Source organism: Eptatretus burgeri, chromosome 12 (genome assembly GCF_056783735.1).
Source record: "Eptatretus burgeri isolate ZD-2024b chromosome 12, Ebu_testis_v1, whole genome shotgun sequence".
Lineage (NCBI taxonomy): Eukaryota > Metazoa > Chordata > Myxini > Myxiniformes > Myxinidae > Eptatretus > Eptatretus burgeri.
Window position 1 is genome coordinate 86,330,245 of NC_140972.1, and position 20,224 is coordinate 86,350,468.

A 20,224-nucleotide genomic window follows, 5' to 3' on the forward strand; every position below is an offset into this window, starting at 1 on the left:
TATGTAACAGTAATGTTGACAGTTTCCTGGCATTTATCTTCGTAACTGATAATTTTGTTAGAAAGATTGCATTTGATGCCAGAAGTGGAGAGTTTGTACAAACAGCCATTATTGTCCTCAATATTTCTTTGAAATTTATTTTCAACAAAGTACATTGAAAAATTACCATTTAAAAAATATTTATAGTATATGAGAATTTCTCCCCCCCATTTACATAAATCCTGGATCCATCCTTGTGTGTTGTTGATATACTCATCAACAAATATAATTCCTTGTGACAATATAATATTTGAAACAAATTTTTCTCTTAATAAATATGAAATTAATCAAGTTAATGGTTATATGCCATGAGTACTGAATAATACCATTTTCAGGTATTTCCATGCATCTTGGACAAAATGTGATGAAAATGTGATTTACACTTAAGATAATACAATGTATTATATATGAATAATTGCAGCAGACTCTAGAGAAACTTTTTAATGCTTAATATTTGATACTTTTATATTATGCATCTGATGAGTGATGCTAAAAGTATATGAAAAATATGAAAATTTGGATTTTTGGGGCAAAATTTGTCATAAAATTGGTTCTGTACTTACTATTTTCAGGCACATGTTATTTTTTGTTATTGCATGTAAAACCTATTATCTTAGGATCAGTTTGATGTATATCAAGGTATTGTAACATGAAAATTATAATAAAAAAAAACTATAGCCGTTTTAGGAAATATTGCCAAATTCAGGGGTCGACCTTAATTGACCTATTTCTCAGAATGCCACCATTTCCCAGACTTGCATCATTGGTTTTTATGTACAGGGATAGTAGGTGGTCAATAATAACCAAATTAGAAAATGTGGTACTGCTGGTGTGGGTATCTCCCTCTTTTGGTGGCCCCTGCTGCTCCACTATAGCCCCATTGTGAGAGTATGAAAATTGAATTGCTCAGAGAAGTTAATAATAAAACTTTTGGCCAAATTTTATAGCTCTACTTACAATATTAAGTCATTCAGAGACCATCAAACTTTGAGTTACTTTCAAGATGAAAGCTATTTTTGACTAAAATTACGTAAAATATGGTCATTTTCTACTGTGAACCAAGTTTTAAGAGAATAAATCATGCTAAAATGTGTTAAGCAATGCATAAATAATTGAAGTAAATCAAAATTAATAATTTTTGGATGCCAAATAATTCTTTATTCCATCTAAGCCCAATACGGGCATTTGGTTCAATTATGGTTTGCTGATAGCCAACTGTGAATCCAAGATGGACCCTACAGAGAAAACGTACTTGATCTGCAGGTGTTACCCAAACTTTTTTTGAAGGTCTTGGCATATAGAACAAAAAAAATTAGGGTAACACTCTAAAAGAGTCATGTACACAAGCACCCCCCCCCCAGAGCCAGGAGGAGAAGGAAAGCAGGGAATTTGAAGGAGGTGGGCTTGGCGTCGATTCTTCGTGGTGTCAATTTCCAAAATTGTCAATTTCCATCTGATTCACTTGACATTTAAAGAGGATTTGCATAACAGCTCACTGAATTCAACAACCTATTATTTTTGAAGTCAACATAGGCCAAAAGGTAAACTTAGGTCAAAGGTCAACAACTGAGGTGCAGTTTCTAAAATCCTAAATTTTCATCCGATTGACTTAAATTGAAGAGGTTGCATGCATATCACCTCACTGAATTCAACCTCCAATTATTTTTGTGGTCAACGCAGGCCAAAAGGTGAACATAGGCCAAAGGTCAACAACTTAGGTGTTATTTCTAAAATCCTCAATTTTGACTCAATAAAATCCTCAATCCGATTGACTTGAAATTTGAACAGGATTTGCACATCATGTCAATTAATTCAACCACGAATTATTTTTAAGGTCAAAAGGTCAACATAGGCCTGATTTCTAAAATTTGGGCCATCAGGCCAAAAACTATATGCATGATATCTCAAAAAGTTGTTGACGAGTTATGACAAAATTAGGTGGATGAGTTGGTTAGGTGATAAGAACAAAGCCGATTACATTTTGGTTCAGATCCAGCCCATCAGTGGGATACAAAACGTAAACTGTTCAGCCTGGTAGAGGTATATGCTCTACCGAGTGCTGTTCTACTTTGTTCTGTTTGGCCAAGTGTCACGCTATGAGTGATTTTTCATTTGTTTGTCTGTCTGTCTGTCTGTTTGTCCGCACAGAACTTTTGTTTTTCTCCGCAACTGCTTATTGGATTGAGACGAAATTTTCACCATTGGTGCAACTACTCATGTAAAATGTTTCAATCATAATTATGACGGCATAGATCACATGGTGTGGCAGCCATATTTGAAAAACGGAAAAACTTTGTACCTCTGTATCCCTGAAACCGAACCAAGGAAAAAAAATTGAAACTTGGCACACGGCAATTACTCTGCACGAAGAATGAGTGATTTTTATGACGTCATAGGTGCCCTCATTATAATGTCATAATTGCACATGTAGAATGCCACATCCGATCAGTATGAAAATTTTTGAGGGTCATCAAGGGATTAAATGGTCCACAGAAAAAAAATTTCATGACATCATCTGTCATGTGATTCGGTAGACATAGTTTGTTTTTTTTAACCTTCAAAAACTTCTCTGAAGTGGCTGAACAGATCGAAGTGAAACTTTACATGAATGACCGCCTGTCCATGAGGAACAAAAGGTTCACACATATGATGTCATTGGTCACATAATTTGGCAGCCATATTGGAGTTACCCTAAAACCGATAAAAAATCTTCTCCAGAACAGCTGGACAAATCGAGGGGAAACTTCACACAAGTGTTCCCCAAGCCATGGGTGTACAAGTGGAACATAGCAAGTACTCATGGGGAATGAGTGTGGTATTATGACATCATAGGTGCCTTCGTTATGATGTCATAATTGCATATGTATAACACTACATCTGATCAGTATAAAAAAATTTGAGGGTAATCTAGGGATAAAATGGTCCACAAATTTTTTTTTGATGATGTCACCGGTCACGTGATTCAGCAGCCATATTGTTTTGTTTTTTTTACACCTTCAAAAATCTTCTCTGAAATGGCTGAACAGATCGAGGCAAAACTTTACACATATGACCACTTATCCATGAGGAACAAAAGGGTCACATATGACATCATAGGTCACATGGTTTTGCAGCCATATTGGATTTGCCCTAAAACCTATAAAAATACACCACTCAAAAGAAGTCCTGGTGAGGGTTTGCAAACACCGATTGCTCTTTTTCTTGTTCAAAAATGTATTGGGCCCGATATGTTCTTGTGGATCATCAGGCATTATGTGGCGGAGGTATGCACTCTACCAAGTGCCCTTCTTGTTCAAAATGTTTTTTTAATGACTTGTTTCTGTACTTTTTAAAGGTGTATTTACATGCTGCAGAATTATATTTTGATTGCACTATACATTATCTTGTCATTAAAACTGTCAGTTGAACACAAACCGAGGAGCACAAAAAGTGTGAAAACTGAACAGTAATCAGACTTTAAAATGGTTTTCTGTTCTAGGACTGCACTCGTATTCCCCCGTTAACCACACACATATAGAGTGATTGGCCCTCGGCCAATTATGTCCCTGTGAGCCACCCGCACCTGGTTGATTGACAGGCATTGTCTCACACCACCTTGTTTCTTTCTACAAGGCAAATGTTGATTCAAGAACTCTCTTCAAAATACTTAACATCTATTATATCCATTTATCATCACTTTCCAACTTTGTACTATGTTAACGTGGCCTAACATCCTATTTTTACTTGTACCTGTATAGCTTTTCTTTAAGAAGAATATTCCATGCTGGATATTCATCTTTTCACATGCCTGTCATTTTTTTTCTGGAATTTCTCAACTGCCTTGTGTTTTATCCCATAGCTTTCTCAATCTGTGTCAGACAGAGCTGTTTAAATTGCTGTTCTCAAATTCAATGATTTATTTTAGTTAGCTTAACTTGAAGGATTTTGTTTTGTTACATTATTTCTGAAATTATTAAATACAAACCATTAATAATAATAATAATAATAATAATAATACCATTCCTTTCGCAACGTAAATGCACATAGGGCTGCCAAGGCAGTTTCATTAGCAAGGAGTACAGTCCTGGATGGGTCACCACTCCGACGCAGGTTACCCAAAATGGTTATTACCCCAGTACAATGGTACTCATTTCACCAAACTCAAAAGGATGACAGCTGAGTCAACCCCATCTGGTGTTAATTCAATGGCTGACAGGGGCTCAAACTCAGAACCGTTAGATCCAAAGCCAGCCACCCTAACTGCTAAGCCAACACCAGGCTTGCAACTCATTTTTGACTGATGTAATGTTCCTCTGAGAAGCTACAGAACTACAATCTATCTTAGTGCCTTTCTTTCCCTCAAAATTAACTTTCTCAAATAGAACTGTCCTTGGAACCATCTGTCAACAGAAGCTTATCTCTATCTTATGATCACTTGTTCCTCGATATTCTCCCATGTTCAGCTGTACCGCTATGTTTGAATCATTTTCCAGAATCAGATGTAAATTTGTATTACCTTGTGCATTGTCTGCCAGTGTTAAGCAAAACTCCTTATTTATTAATATCCCCATCTTTTGCTTACACCTCGGAACAATGCTGGAAATTCAGTCTCCTCTAATTAGCAATCCACCTTTCTGTTGTCCTTTTCACTTCTTGTGCTGCTTTTCTCCTTGCCCAAGTGATCTATAACTTTGTACACTAATCGTGTTTACGTTCGGTTCCCATTTCTACTTCCATACTCAATAATTAGATCGTTTGTTCGACATCCTCCCTTTCATCAGAAACAATATTTTTTCTCTCTTATCGAAACAACTGTACCTCATTGAAATATGTCTGTCCTGCCCCTTGTACCGCTGTTAGACCTGCCTCCAATGCTCTGTTCCGTGCCTATATCCTATTCCTCACATTCTTACCTGCCCCTAGTTTTGACATTTAATTTGTGCAAAATAAGTTTAATTCATCCTTTCCTTTACTTTTCTGTACTGTGCATCTGGACAATATCATTTCCTTTCATCCTGCCTTTCATCAACCCCAAACAAGCACTTGAGACTCTGCAATTGGGTGAAACCAAGGATCGTCCAGAAACATGTGCTCCCTCAACAGAACCACCAAAATGCATTCTTCATAAAAATACAATACCAGTTAAATGTAGTTTAAATGTCCATTTCAAAAAAAAAATGCAATGGACAACGCAATACTTATTCAATAAAAAGATAAAGATAGGACTTCAAACGTTCATCCTACACTGTTGATTGAAATGTCCTTTGAGCATGGTTTTCAAAAAGCAAACTGTAGTCCCTTTTTGCTCTTAATTATACCTGAAAACCACTGTGACCATGTATCATACTTTTCCTTCTTTCCTGGTATTTGAACATGGAAGTCGCCTTTCATTCTGGTTGGGTGCACCAAATTGACAATTTTTACCATTTTTCGTTGTTCTTTGACATTTGTTCATGTATACGGAGAAGAAAATAGCATCTTTTGCCACAAATAAGATGACCATGAGTGGCCCAACCAGTGGACATGCATCAACGAAACAGCATTGCAACAAATGCAGTTGCTAAACAACATTATGAGTTAACTATGGAATTGCTCAAGATGCAAACATGATATTGAATAAGTATGCATTGAAGTGGTCGACAATGGGGATCCTTCAAAAACCAGTTGTTTGCAAGGTACCAGAAGATCTGGATGTTTTACCAAGGTGCACAGAAAATCAGGCGAACTCCTTTAAACCCAGGAGCATTTACACCCATGATTTAATCTTTCCTCAACTCCCACTGCAGACATTCTTGCAACCTCATATGGATTAAGTTTAGAACCACCCTGCTGAAACTCTAACCCCAGACCCCAACCCCACCCCCACCTCTTCTGGTAAGGATTGCTTCCCATTCCCTAAAAGTCCTTTCCGCTTACACTTTGTTTAGCCAATTATTCAGTCGTTGAACTGAGAGCACAAACACAGAGTGCTTCACAGGCTGGATAGTGAGATGTGCATGCCTGAGGTTACCTGAGCGTGCCCATGAGTGACTGGGCTTGAGTATGATCAGCATATGCCAGTTCAGATTTGTGATCCTGGGAACCACAGAGCACAACCCGCACATTTCAGTGGGAACCAACTGCACTTTTACAATCTGCCCGAAAAGCCAGCTCAGGCAGATAGATATCTTGAGACACAAACTCGCATGAGCACAAACAAAGAACCGTGCAGGCTGGAGAGTGAGGCACGTGGCTGAGAGTGTCTGCGAATGATGGTGAGACAGCATGAACTGTGTATGCCAGGCCGATTACACCACGTGGATAAAGGCCGAGCTCAAACTGCGTTTAACACAATCAACAATGCATCACCTTCCCACTTTACAGTCACCATATAGGACGGCAAGCTACAATGGGGCCATGGCATCTTGAGCATGGACTGTGGACCAAAGGTATGACGACAGCTTGAAGAGGGGGCTGAGGCACTTGGAAAACCTTCCTGCTCCACTCTACCCACATGTCAAGTTTTACCGAAGGTCATCAGTCATCGAATTGTTAAACTTAACAAAGTAAGATGAGAGAAAAAAAGCAAAAATTATAGTTCTCCAAACAGAAGTTACACTAGCATATCAATAACAGGTTATTACACAACATATAGTGACATAGTTTTGACATGTTGTGCTAACACAAAAATGGCAGGTATTAATGTTAGGTTATTTGTGACATGGTAATGGAATGGTGTACTCATACAATTATGACAGCAGGTTTTACCCATGGTAGTAATCTCAGGTTATAATTAAACAGTAGCCACAAGATATAGTAACATGGTATAACATGCTTTATTGACAAAGCAAAACAGTTGATACCAAAATGATAATTACAGGTTGTAGCAACATGGGTATCGACACGTACAGACACAGTAATGACAGGTTCTATTAGCTTGGGATTAAAATGCTGTACTGGCAGGTTATAGTAAAGTGGTAATCGCAGGTTATGGTGACATGGTAATGACCGGTATCCTGACATGTTTTGGGCAAGAGCCAATAATGCATGCTCCCCCTTCCTGTCCATCCAAAAGCCTTCCTTACAAGTCCACAGGACACATCGTGCTGCTCATAACCCAGGATAGGTTTTCTTGAGTCTGAACCTCCATAAAAAAGAGTGAAATCTCCAAAACAGGCCACTCATTGTTGCCATGCTTTCCAAATCTGTCTGCACGTTTATATAGGCAGATAAGAGCCGTGACTTGCAATGCAATGTGTTCACCATCGAGCTTTCCAAAGCAAAGGGAGTGATAAAGTAATGGCAGCAACAATGATGGAAATTCAAAAGCCACCGCTGCGTTGAATAACAAACGAATGAATGATTGGAAGGAATGCGCAATCCCCACACTCTTGTTTAAATTGAACTAATAGAATGATAGGCAATCTCCCAGGGTCAGGAATATTTGATGTCAACATGAAATCAAGTTCACAATGTGTTGCCTCAAGTGCATTGTCCAAATAAAAGATGTAATGCCAATTGTCTGTCCTTATAATGCATGTTATGTTACTCATATTTACACTCAATCCCCATAATGACTGTTTGCTTAATGAAAAGCTTTGTGCACAAACTCTCGGTCTCGCGAGTCTGCAGTCCAGATATTCCCCCTACTTCAGTCAGGTGAGCTGTGAATTTTCATCCATGAAGCCCCGGAATGTAACAAAGCTTGGCACGCATGCAGGGCCAGCTCAATTAGCACAAACCATACACACCTGCCTAATCACCCTGCGTCATGTGACACGCTGGGCCAGCTCGCCAGCAGGCAGGCATCGGCACGCTCGTGGCATCTCAAAATAAAGCTGGAGACCTTCTCGCAGTGAATTCGATTTGAATTGTCGGATTAATTGCGCGTAACGCCGAGGGATCGTGAACGGCGATATAACTACATGGATCTCAAACGAATCATATTATTTGATAAGAGATGGGCATGCAGTGGTTCATCACCATGGTGCAGAGGTAGCGCACTTACCTGTGAGCTGGCTCAGCGAGGTTCGATTGACGATGTGGCTATAAATTCTCGGATTGGTGTTTCACAGGCAGGGTGTCCCATCAGAAAGTCCCTTGGATGACATTCAATCAGCTGTGCCATCTCCAAGCACAAGTTGCTGGATGTTTAAAATAAAATGAAAATCAACCGGGGTCTTCCACGACAAATAGGCGAGATATTGCCAACACCCTAAATGGAAAGCAAATTCTGCCCAAAATACAAGTAAGACCTTTACCTGGCAGATCCCAAAATGTGAGAATATCTGGAGACATTAAATGTGGATAAATACTGAAAATAATGGAGTTGTACTTCGGCGTTTAGCAACTTGGATTAGATGAATGTACGATGGTGATCAGCCGAGTGTTGGCTTAACGGTTAAGGTGGCTGGCTTAAGATCTTTGGGTCCTGAGTTTAAGTCCCTGTCACCCGTTTAAATAGCACCAGGTGGGTTGACTCAGCCTGTCATCCTGAGGTTGGTAAAACGAGTACCAGCTTCCTGGGGTAATTAACCATTTCTAGTGTCCTGTGTTGGAGTGGCGACCCATCGAAGACTGTACTCCTCAGCCAAATGAAACTACCTCGACAGCCCTATGCACCTCACTGCGTGAAAGGAATGGTTAGTGTTGTTGTTATTAATGATGGTGATCAGAAAACAATCTGCAGTAGAGTGGATATGCGATACACTGAAAGGTGAGGAGGCAACAAGTGTACTGCCTTGAATAAACTTTGAGTCGCTCATTTCATCGGGGTTTCCTTGGATGAAGCATCAAATAAACTTTGTGTTTCAACAAAAAGTAACTTGAGTGTGCTGTGAATGGTATAACTCATGACCTCTGAGCCTTTGTTCTCAACTAAAATGTTTCCTTGCTTTCAGCGGATTTTGTGGTTTGCGCAACTTCGTATGCTCAACACTGTCTTTGAACCATCAATGTTAAAAAATTCCGTTAAAATGGTCGACCATCATTCCCGACCTCCTTTGAATGCCACAACAAAAAACCACCTTCATTATAAGACATGCAGAAACTCTTGAACACCTGTATGAAGACCGGCTTCACGTCAATAATCACTAAGCATCAGTTTAGCTTTAGTTTTGGGAAAGAGGACAGCAATTGTCAAGCGTCGCTAAGCACTCGATCCTAATGTACACTCAAATTGCCCATCACAGCCTCTCTCCATCGCCAAGGTCTAATCAAGCTCTGCACGTGTTGCGTTGGTGCCATTATTTGGACGAGACGCACGTCCTGCACCTGCATCAAACAAATCAATAAAGGCGCGGACGGTCTGATTTATTACGCAACACAAGCGCTGCTGCCTGCAAAATGTTAATTAGAAGACGTTGCTCGACGGATACTCACGTAGCATGTGGCAAATTGCTCTCGATAGCATGTTCGCGCAATCAGGTCGGACACCGGCGGGGCCGTTGTGCCGGCAAAGCTAAAACGCGCTCACCCGTTTATCCTTCAGCAAGCCGGGTGCTTGTTTCAAATGGAAATTGTCCCGCATGGAAAGATGAATCTCCTTGTATTTCTATAATGGGTCACGAGCCCTTTTGTTTGTCACAAATGAGAAGGCAGGCTCCAAATGAGCGGATATCATGGCCATGCGATAATGCGCCCTAAGCACCGGCGCCTCCACCACACGGCCCCGCCAATTTAGCTGTTGTAATGCATTATTCATTTCATTTCTGGCACATGAGCTTTCTTCAAAAAGTGACCTTGTATCTTCGTAGCCGTTGATTTAAATGGAAATACATTAAAAAAAATTGCAACGACCTGTCTTCATAAATATGCATTTGCCGACCCATATTATCACATGGATTGTCTACACTGTCTTCGAGGGAGCAACAGATGGGTGAGCTGTCGGATATCCTCATGGCTGAGCTGTGTTCATGGTCCACACTCTGAACAGCATTTGACAGCAACTTAAAGCTACTGTATAGATCAAAAACTGTAACACGAGTATATAATTCTGCAAACTTTGGACTTGGAGCTTGTGAAATCCTCAATGAAGTTCATAGTCGATGTAGATGGCATTTTGCTACGATCATTGTTGGGATGTATGGTGTATTCAGTGTATGTAAATGAAGTAGGCAATCGGAGGAGGAAAATGTCTGCCTTGCCTGGTGCTCGTTATGAACCACGTATTGTTGACTGGCACCAGGTGACACGCGCAAAGGTCACTGACTGGAGGTGCCAAATTGTCTTCAGCAGCACATGGACATCAGCACCACTCGTCTGTCTTAAACATCTCATCTATCTAGGGTCTTTGTTTTCTTTCCTGCTGATATCTGATCGCACTCGTTTTATTCTGTTGTTAAAAGTTCTTTTTACTCTTGTCTATAACGTTTCCATGTTTTGATATTTGTGGAAAATATGTGGAATGGAATGTTTAATAAAAAATTGTGTTGTTTTTTTCTGCAGTACATGTCTCAGAGTGGCTTGTGCATATGTGGGGTGTTCAAAAGTTTCCAGAAACAGATGCTCACAATGGAACAAGACATGCCAATAAAGTGTAATTATAGGTACTAGTGCATACCCGTAGGTGCGTGCCCATAGGTGCAAACCAAAAAAAAAAAACTTTCAAACCGCGTACCAGAAACAACAACCACACAGGCCGTTCCTTTGCTCTCGCATGACCATATGTGCGTGGCCATACATACAAAAAAAAACTTTCAAATCACGTGCCAGAAACAACAACTACACAGGCCGTTCCTTTGCTCTTGCATGCCCGTACATGCGTGGCTGTACGTGCAAAAAAAAAAAAACTTTCAAACCGCGTGCCAGAAACAACTACATAGGCCGTTCCTTTGCTCTTGCATGCCCGTACGTGCGTTGCCGTACGTGCAAAAAAAAAAAAACTTTCAAACAACCACACAGGCCGTTCCTTCACTCTCGAAAATGACGACTGGATTGGGGCATTGTGTTTATCTATAAATGCGCATACGAAATTGAGAAATTATTAGAATACAGTGAGTCATCACTCTCAAGAACTAGTGCGTGCCCGTACGGAATATGCACATCATTCCACAAATTATCGCTTTCATTGAAGTAACAACTGCTGTGATACTTACACACACAGAGTTAATTAAAATCCAAATTAAAATCAAGTTTACCTCCCTGTCTTTGCTAGCCATGACATTCGCTGCCATTGACCATTGCCACTCCTTCGCCATGGTGAGGTGACAGGGTAGGATTTGTAGAAGACCTGAAAGTACAGTGTCATTAGGTATTCCATGTTAGTAGGGTGAATATACTGGTTCTGGCTCACTTTTCCCCATGTAAATGAATGGGGGATTTTCAGCGATTCATATTTTTTTTCCCAAAAAATAAACCCCCTTTTTATCCCAAGGTATATTTATTTGTCTCCCTTTTAAACTGGGGACACTTTTTTTCAAATAACCCATGCAATAAGATAAAGATTTGTGAAAGGTGATTCTAAAGAAATATCTGAAACATCTAAGCCTCGGGACACTCTTTATCAAATAACCGATGCATATTGTTTAGCTCACTCATTGAACCGATAAAGATTTGTTCATTCTCAAATTCCTTCAATAGTTTAATTTTCTTTGCACAATAATCCCCATCTAAAATATTGAAAAACAAAACATTTGAATCTTTATATTTTTTAAGATACCCCTTTTGTGCCATTACGAAATGATAAACTTCTCTTAATGCTCTTGTTTGACCACCTCCTGAGCCACATATCATTTTGAGATTATAGTAAATTGTTTTTTCATTGTTCAATTGATAACCATCAAAGTTTTCAGTCCATTCAAGGATATTCATTTTTTTCTTTACATCCTCTAACTTACTACTTTTTAAATTGATTCGCTTATTTGTTTTATTTACCTTTGTTTTAGTTATTTTTTTCAATAAGACTTATTTGATATTTTTCACATTCATTATGTTTTCCATTTATATACCAAGACTGAGATTTTCTCCACTCTTTAGTTTGATTAATACTTGGTTTGACCATTTATATATTGCAAAAAAACATGGCGGTAGCCCTTAAAAAACCCTAACCCATCTTCCCATCGTTAAAACACAATCTATTCTATTCACTCTATCATACAATATCCATATGGAACACAATCTATTCCATTATCTAAAATAAATCTCTTATCATCAAAGGCTCCTAATGCCTTTTTATTTACTTCTTCACTATATATATGTTATGTTTATAACTTCTTATTGTATTCATTTTCCTATATTCTTCTTTCTTATTCATCAAACAATTATAATAATTTCTAAAAGTTATTGATTTCTTTATTACATATTTCTTTATTCCCTTTAACCTCTTATCAATCTGATCACCATACTTATAAGCATATGCCTTTGCTCTCAATCCAATAAACTCACTCATTACTTTTCCACCCAACTCATCCTTAAACTTACCAATAACCTTTTCATTCTTTTTGGAAAATAACTCACTCTTCTTGCTGAAATTACTTGTATCATATACTCCAATATTTTTCTTCATATCTTCATAAACATCATCAGTTTTTATATCTAGGATAAAACTATCAGTGTCCATATACAACAATGAAACATTTTCACCATACTCTTTCTTTAAGTCATTATACAAATAATCATACATCAATATCTTTGATAAATCAAGAACTGCTGTTCCAATATAAATTGGTTTATCCATTACAATACTTTCCTTTTTCATATGAATTGCAGAAAAGTTCTCTGAAAAAACCACTTCTCTCTCAAAACTTGATTTATTTATCAATCTCGAAGCTTCTTTCCAAGATGTTGCGAATCTAATGTTTTGCCTGTTTCTAACATTTTCCATAGTCTTTCCAAATACAGCATTATTCATTAATTTATAAAAGTCCCCTTCAAATTTTACTTTTGTATTTGCTCTCATATCTGTATTGAATTGAATATACTTTTTCACCCAAGGACTTTGTTTAAATTTTAAAACTCTATGAATTTTAGCTACTCTCAATCCTTCTCTCAAAAACTGTTTTAAGCTTCTCTGATGCAAAACATATCCCTCTTTATCATAGAATGTTGTTAATAACTTTTCTGTTGATTTGCCTTTAATATTAAAACTTTTATGATAATCACTGAACCATTCTTTCTTTGGGGTTTCTTTCTCACATGCAAAAGGAAGGTCTTTATGCTTATTATGAATATCACTCGGGTACCTCAAATCAACTTCAAAATAATAACCTTCTTCTTCGTCATTCAATTCCTCTTGAGAAGAAATAACAATATTCATCAAAGCCTTTTCATAATCCTTTTCTTCCACCCACTCTAATTTACCATAAGGCAGAGATTGAGACATTGCCCATCCATACAAATTATTAGCATCAAAATACATCAAATAATTACTATCTTTTTCACTATCATAATTTGGAAGATATTTATTATTTGCTTTAGCATATCTTTTTGAACATACTTATGATATTCCACCTCTCTTGGACTTCTCAATCATCAAAAGCATATCAACATCACTGATTAAATCTATATCTTGTTTTGTCATTTTCAACATTGCACTCCAAGCTAAACCAGGAGCTGTGAAATAGTGGGCAGGATCTAATCCATAACAATTTTTATTATGACAGAGTGATCTAAAAGCTTCAAACACATCAGCTAACAATAAAACATCTGTTTTTAGAAATAAATCATGATATTCTCCAAGGTTCTTTATCTTAAATATTTTCCATATTTCTTGTGCGTGTTTATATTCCTTATCACTTATCTCTTCTTCATAAAGGTTATTATAGAAACTTTCTTTTGATGGAAGTTGTGTTTCTTTAAATCTCATAAATGAATCCATATAATCATAAGGATAAATTCCCTTACTTGTAAGAATTTTCTCTTTACTTTGAATTTCATTCCTTGTTTGAATTTCCTCTCTCATAAGAATTCCTTCTTTAATCAGAATTTCATCTTTAATCTGAATTTCCTCTTTAGTTAGAATTTCATTCATTGTTCGAATTTTCTTGATAATTAGAATTTCATCTTCAGTGAGAATTTCTTCATTAATTTCCTCACGAATTAGAATTTCCTCTTTACTTTGAATTCTCTCTTTAATCTGAATTTCCTCTTTAGTGAGAATTTCCTCTTTTGGAAAGAATGAATTAAGATTTGGAAAAGAGTCCGTGGAGCTTAGATTTGATGCGAGGTAGGCTAGTGGTGTTCCCATAAACTTTTAAGAATCTAGAAACCTAATACGAGTTAAAGGTTTTGTGAATATCATTTTTGTAAATGACATATACTTTTGACTTGTGTTTGTTATGGCAGAAATATTCCCTGGTGTTTTTGAAAGTTCATTTATAAATAGATGTGTATCATAGTTGGCGCTGTTGTGAAGAAAGACTGGAATAAAAGAAGATAATTTATAATTAAGATTACAACAGGAATGAGCGGGACCTCTATATTTACCAGTAAGATGACAATGATCCCTAACTTTAGACTCCTTAATTTCCCCCTCAGATATTGTTCTTTCTGAATTCTAATTTTTCTTCTTTGGTTAATTTCATCGGTTCATTTGTTTCTTTAATTAATTTTGTGAGTCTTATACAATCCTTTTCGAATCGTTTTACAAACTCTTGTGAAGCTTTTTTTCCACTATAATGTTCAAGTTTGTTATACTTTTCTCCAACAGATGATTTGATATAATAACAAAAACCACAAGGAATATGTTTTTGATATTTATTTGTATATGATTCTTTTGGATTAGGAGAAGCAGTATTTATCTTTTTAAGGATACATTCAAAATCAGCGTATATCACAAATGGGTGCATGATAGATTTATTATAATCTTCAAAAGAAATCTTTTCACCAGGTTTAGGCATTGTAATTACAGCTGATTTATGATTACTACAATATTTTGAATGTTGTTCTAATCGTTCTTTTGTATGAAATGAATTAAGACATCGCTTACAAGGATATATTTTGTTTGCTGTTCTGAATACCTGAGAAGAGAATCTTGATAAATTATTGATGTATGTGGAATGTGAATTCTTTCCAACACTAAAATATAAAAGATCAATGTGTGTTTCTTCATTTTTATAGTTGTTTGAAATTTTTAATTTTTGAACTTTGTTTGTATCCGTTAATCCATATACATTAATAGAAAGATTATTCTTTTTCTCAAATTTAGGAATATCTGATAGTGGCATTGGGAATTTAAAATCTTTAATGTCCAAGGTATTCTCATATTTCATATATTGTTTTACTCTTTCTGAATTACATTTTGGTGGATGAAAGTGAGCAAGAACAGACCAGAGAAAACATTTATTATCATTGTTCTTAACATTAACAACTGCCTTCTTTAGTTTGATTTCTTTTGGTAATTCAATATAAGAAGAAGCTTTAAGAGGGTTTGATTTTAGAATGTGTATATCTAAAAAGATGATTTTTTAAATATTGAATCCACTTCCTACCACTGTATTATCAACATCCTCCTCTTGTTTTGATAGTTCTTCATAAACCCAACTATTCAAAAAATCTTGAAATGATGTTATAAAATGAAGATCTGTTCTCATATAAGGAGTTTGTTCTTCATCTTGTCTTTTCATATTCATTTTCACTCCCATATAAAACTTTAAAGTTTTCATTTCTTTTAATGTCTTTTTAATAACTTTTTCAACATCAGGTTTCACTATTTCAATTGATTCAGCTATTGATGATGGACCGGGTTCTCCAAATTGAAAAATCCTTATTTTTATATGCCCTTTAAATGCCCCATCAGTGTTTTCAATATAATAGTCTCCCTTTACTTTAAACTCATTTTTCTTGTGTTTTTGTGATTGAAGAATGTTATTCTCTTAAAAATTATTCTTATTATTATATTTCACAGCTCTTATTCTTATTCTCTTACTTCTCTTAAAAACATCCTTTGAACAGATATCACAATGTTTTCTTTCCAACTCAAGAGGAGATATTTTATGAAATAGATTAAATGTGTGTTTGTTGGTTTGGAGGTGTTTTCTATAATGTTTGTTTATATTTGTGATTACAAACATCGCAGTATGTTGTATTCACCATATTTATGTAATAAATCTTTGCTTAAACTAAAATTTTCTTGATGAAAATTTCGTTTATTTTACAGGTGAATCTGTGCTTAAAACCATTTTATCCTCCAACTTTTTCACTTAATAAATACAATGTTTCAAGACACAAAAGACAAGTTTCAATCAATCTCTTCATTTGTTAAAGATACTGAGAAATATGTCAAGGATGTAAAATTGAACAAAGATAAATATAACAACTATTGGATAAAAACAATTATGGTAAATAATATGAGTTCTTCAATTTCCTTCAGTGGAAGGGCTTTTAGTATACCTGGTAGAACATCAATGAAAGTATCTCTAATAAAAGTTTCTCCTCTCCTTCTGGTAATATATTCAAAACTAGAAAAAGCAATGAAACAAGAAAAAGTGTCAAAAAACAAAAACCTTATGGATGAAGCTTTTGAAAGAAAAGAAAAGACCATCTGTAATATGCAAGGAGAAATTTGTATTTTTTTCAACAACCCTAAAGATGTAAATCCTGATGAAATAAAGGATGTTAATATATCAGGTGAAATGACATTTCGTTCAATCGTAGTTAACGATCATTTTAAAATTACCTTTAATATAAAAATGTTGTCGTTGAATCTGGTAATGAAAAAAAGTATATCGATATCGATGGTAATATTATTAATTATGAGTCAATATACAACTGAAAGTATAGATGAATTTCAGTTTAAGTAAAGTTTTACTTTATAAATATGCTAGACTTTCCTGATTCTCCATATGACAAATTTGAAAATTGTCCTGCGTGTGAAAGACGGGGAATAAACACAGTCAAAAGCCTATAAACAATGTATATTTTGTGATTATCTTCTAATTAATGATAATAAAAAATATAAAAAGGAAAATAATTCTTTTAGATTTACACCAAAAATGAATTACTTTACAAGATTGATTAGAGAAATGAATGTAAAGTATGAGGGTGATAACACACCTTTCCTTACAAGGGAAGAAACTGAACGTATTAGAGAAATGTTCAAAGGATTGTTATATATTATTCATGGATGTGATTTTCAGGGAAATATCAACACAAGATATTGTATAAATAAAATAATGGATTATCTTGAAATTAAACCTGAACTTAAGATAAAATATCGAGTTTCTAAAAAAGCCAATAATAAATTAAATAACCTGTTTTCCAAATATATAAATGAATGATTTTTTACCCATTTGGGAAAATAAGATATAATTTAACAACCATAAAAATCTCCCAAATTCATTAAGATGTCTCATAGTTGGTTCAAGTGGATGTGGAAAAACCTGCTTACTTTTAAAGATGCTCCTCAATCCCAACTTTTTAGATTATGATAATTTAAGAATTTTCACAAAGTCGAGTTTTCAACCAGCATATCAACTCCTCTCACAAGGTTTTAATGCTGGTCTTCAAAAAGAAGATATAATCGGTTTATTTAAACGTCAAAAAAACCTAAATGATTATAACATTGAAGATATAATTCAACTATTTTGTGATACACAGAGATGTAAAAAGAAATCAAATCCGATAACTTGTATTCTTAGTGATAATACGGATGATATACCGTCTCCCCAAGATTTGGATAAATCAAAAAAGAACCTCGTTATCTTTGATGATTGTGTTACTGAGAGAAACCAAACGGTAATGGACAGCTACTACACAAGAGGGAGACATTCTTCTTGTAATTGTATTTATCTTAGTCAATCATACTTTCAACTTCCTCGTCGTTCCATCAGAAACAATGCTAATACTTTTATTTTATTCAAGTCAAATTCAATAGATATCAATAATTTTTGGAGAGATAATTGTTCTACATTATGTACTAAAAAGAAATTTGAGGATTACATGAAGCACACGACTGAAAAATATAAATATATTGTTGTGAAACAAGATGAGATATTAAGGGATATATTTTTTGTTTTATAAACAATTACATATATAAATGACAACTATTATTGTAAATCTTGTGGGTAAATCTGCTTCTGGAAAAAACTTTCTTAAATCAAGGTTCTTGTGTAGTACAAATGAGAATATTGTAAATTTACTGAAAAAACACCCCGTGATACGCATTGTATCAACAACAACTAGAGCAATAAGACCTGCAGAAGTAAAAGGTGAAGATTATCACTATATTTCAGTGGAGGAACTTATGCGATTGAGGAATGAACGTCAAATATTTGAGGAGGTTTCTCTTGGTACAACAAAATATTCACATTGTAAGAGTGAGTTAAGGAAACTAAAATCTGGTGGTCTTGGGATATTAGAAACTAATCCAGAAGGAACGAGACAAATTATTAAACATCTGAGCGGAGTGAAGCTTTTATCATTCGGTTTTGATGTTGATGAAGAAACTCAACGCAAACGTATGAAAAGCAGAGATGCAAGTATTAGTGAAGAAGAAATTACAACTCGCATTAATGTTAATAAAGAATTTGATGAAATATTTAAAGAAAAGGATTTATTTGAACACATCCACTTGAATGATGAAGAAAAGGAAAATTTCCCTGTTGATCTTTACAATTCATTAAATGATATTTTACAATAAATAAATGGATGCAACAGAAAGAGCAAGAAGATTTAAGGAACATCAAGAGTTGGTTTCAAAAGTTGTAAAACAACAGGAAGACATAAAGAAGAAACGCAGACAGAAACTAATAGGCGAAGAAGCATTTGAAAGAAAAAAAGAGAAATTTTTTAAACCACTTTTAAAAACTTCCCAAGAAAAAATGAAAGATATTTCCACAGTTCCCACAGTAGAATATACTCCTAAAAAACTTCAAATGTTAAAAGATTTTGATCAAATGACGGAGGAAGAATTAGAGCATTTAGGAGAATTAGAATATGATGATGAAGGTTTATTTCAACAACTGGAAGAGATTAATCGACCCCCTGATTATATTGTGAATGCTCTTCAAAACAATGAACATTCAGCGGATTCAAAAACCAAAGCAGGACTCATTCCAACAGAACAACCAGCAATATTTCATCTTGTTCAAGAAAAGGTATTGATATTTAATGATGAATTAAGGTTCTTGGGTTCTGCTCAACCCCCTGTTAAACTAACTCCGAGATTAATGTTTCTTCTCACAAAAGATGGAAGACAAGGTTCAACTGTGAGGGATGAATCAAAGTATATTGATAAACCATTGGATATGAAAAATAATGATGAAAGAGTATATATTGATCTGCTGAACACTCTAAATTATAGGGTTGGTATTTCTAGTAAAAGTCGGAAAAATGAGGAGAAACACATTATTCAGGCTTTAAGTATCCTTGGTTCAGGTATTAGTTTTCTTCCAAATGACCCATCGCAATTAGTTAATGGACTTATTGTTGTTAGGTAGTAAGAAGGCTGGAAATAGCAATTGTTTTAATGAAGCATCAGCCATTTTACACCAGTTGATGAACATGAAAATAATTAATAAATCTCAATATAAAGACATTTTATCTCATATTAAATCAGATGAGAAGCACAATCCTGAGTTTTAATTTCACAACAAGCGACCACACATCTTCATTCCCATACCCACTACAACTTGACCCAACAAAAGAATATGAGGCATCTTTATTGTCCATCGAAACTTATAATACCTTATTTAATATAACTGATAAAAATGACAAGTTTAGTTATAATCCCGGAAGTGGATACAAAACGATAACAGTCTCACCCGGAGCATATGAGATTTCTCAAATATCTTCCGAAATTGCTCGTCTTATGAAAGAACAGGGTGATGAACCAAAAAATATTGTTCTAGACATTCAAAAACATACTTCAAAATCAACGATTAAAGTTAAAAATAAATACAAGGTTGATTTCACAATTGATAATTCATTTAGAGAGTTATTGGGTTTCTCCTCAAAAAAGATTGAAACTAATGGGACGTTTTACAGTGATAATGTCATTCAAATATCCTCAGGAATAAATTCGGTGTTAATTCACTGTGATTTGATTGATGGTGCTTATAATGATGGAAAAAAAAACAAATACAATATTTTCATTCAGCGTATTCTCAACCCCAATTGGTTATAAATTCGATATGGAACCCAAAAATTTGGTTTATCTCCCTGTGTCAGGAAAAACCATACACAGAGTAAATTTTAGGATAACCAACCAAGATAATCGTATGATTTCTTTTAATGGAGAAGTTATATCCATCAGAATTCACCTACGTGAAGTTTTCCAATAAATAAATAC

At 35.3% G+C, this 20,224-nt stretch overlaps 1 long non-coding RNA gene across 1 annotated transcript in view; it reads right to left on the minus strand.

Moving 5' to 3' along the window:
• Positions 1-6,538: 6,538 nt before the first annotated feature.
• Positions 6,539-20,224, minus strand: part of LOC147016040 (uncharacterized) — a 28,603-nt gene continuing 14,917 nt past the window's right edge. Inside the window, exons 2-3 of the long non-coding RNA XR_015049982.1 lie at positions 11,136-11,227; positions 6,539-8,141 (exon numbers count right to left, since the gene is read on the minus strand). This is a non-coding gene — a long non-coding RNA (uncharacterized LOC147016040). The remainder of the gene's footprint in view (positions 8,142-11,135; positions 11,228-20,224) is intronic.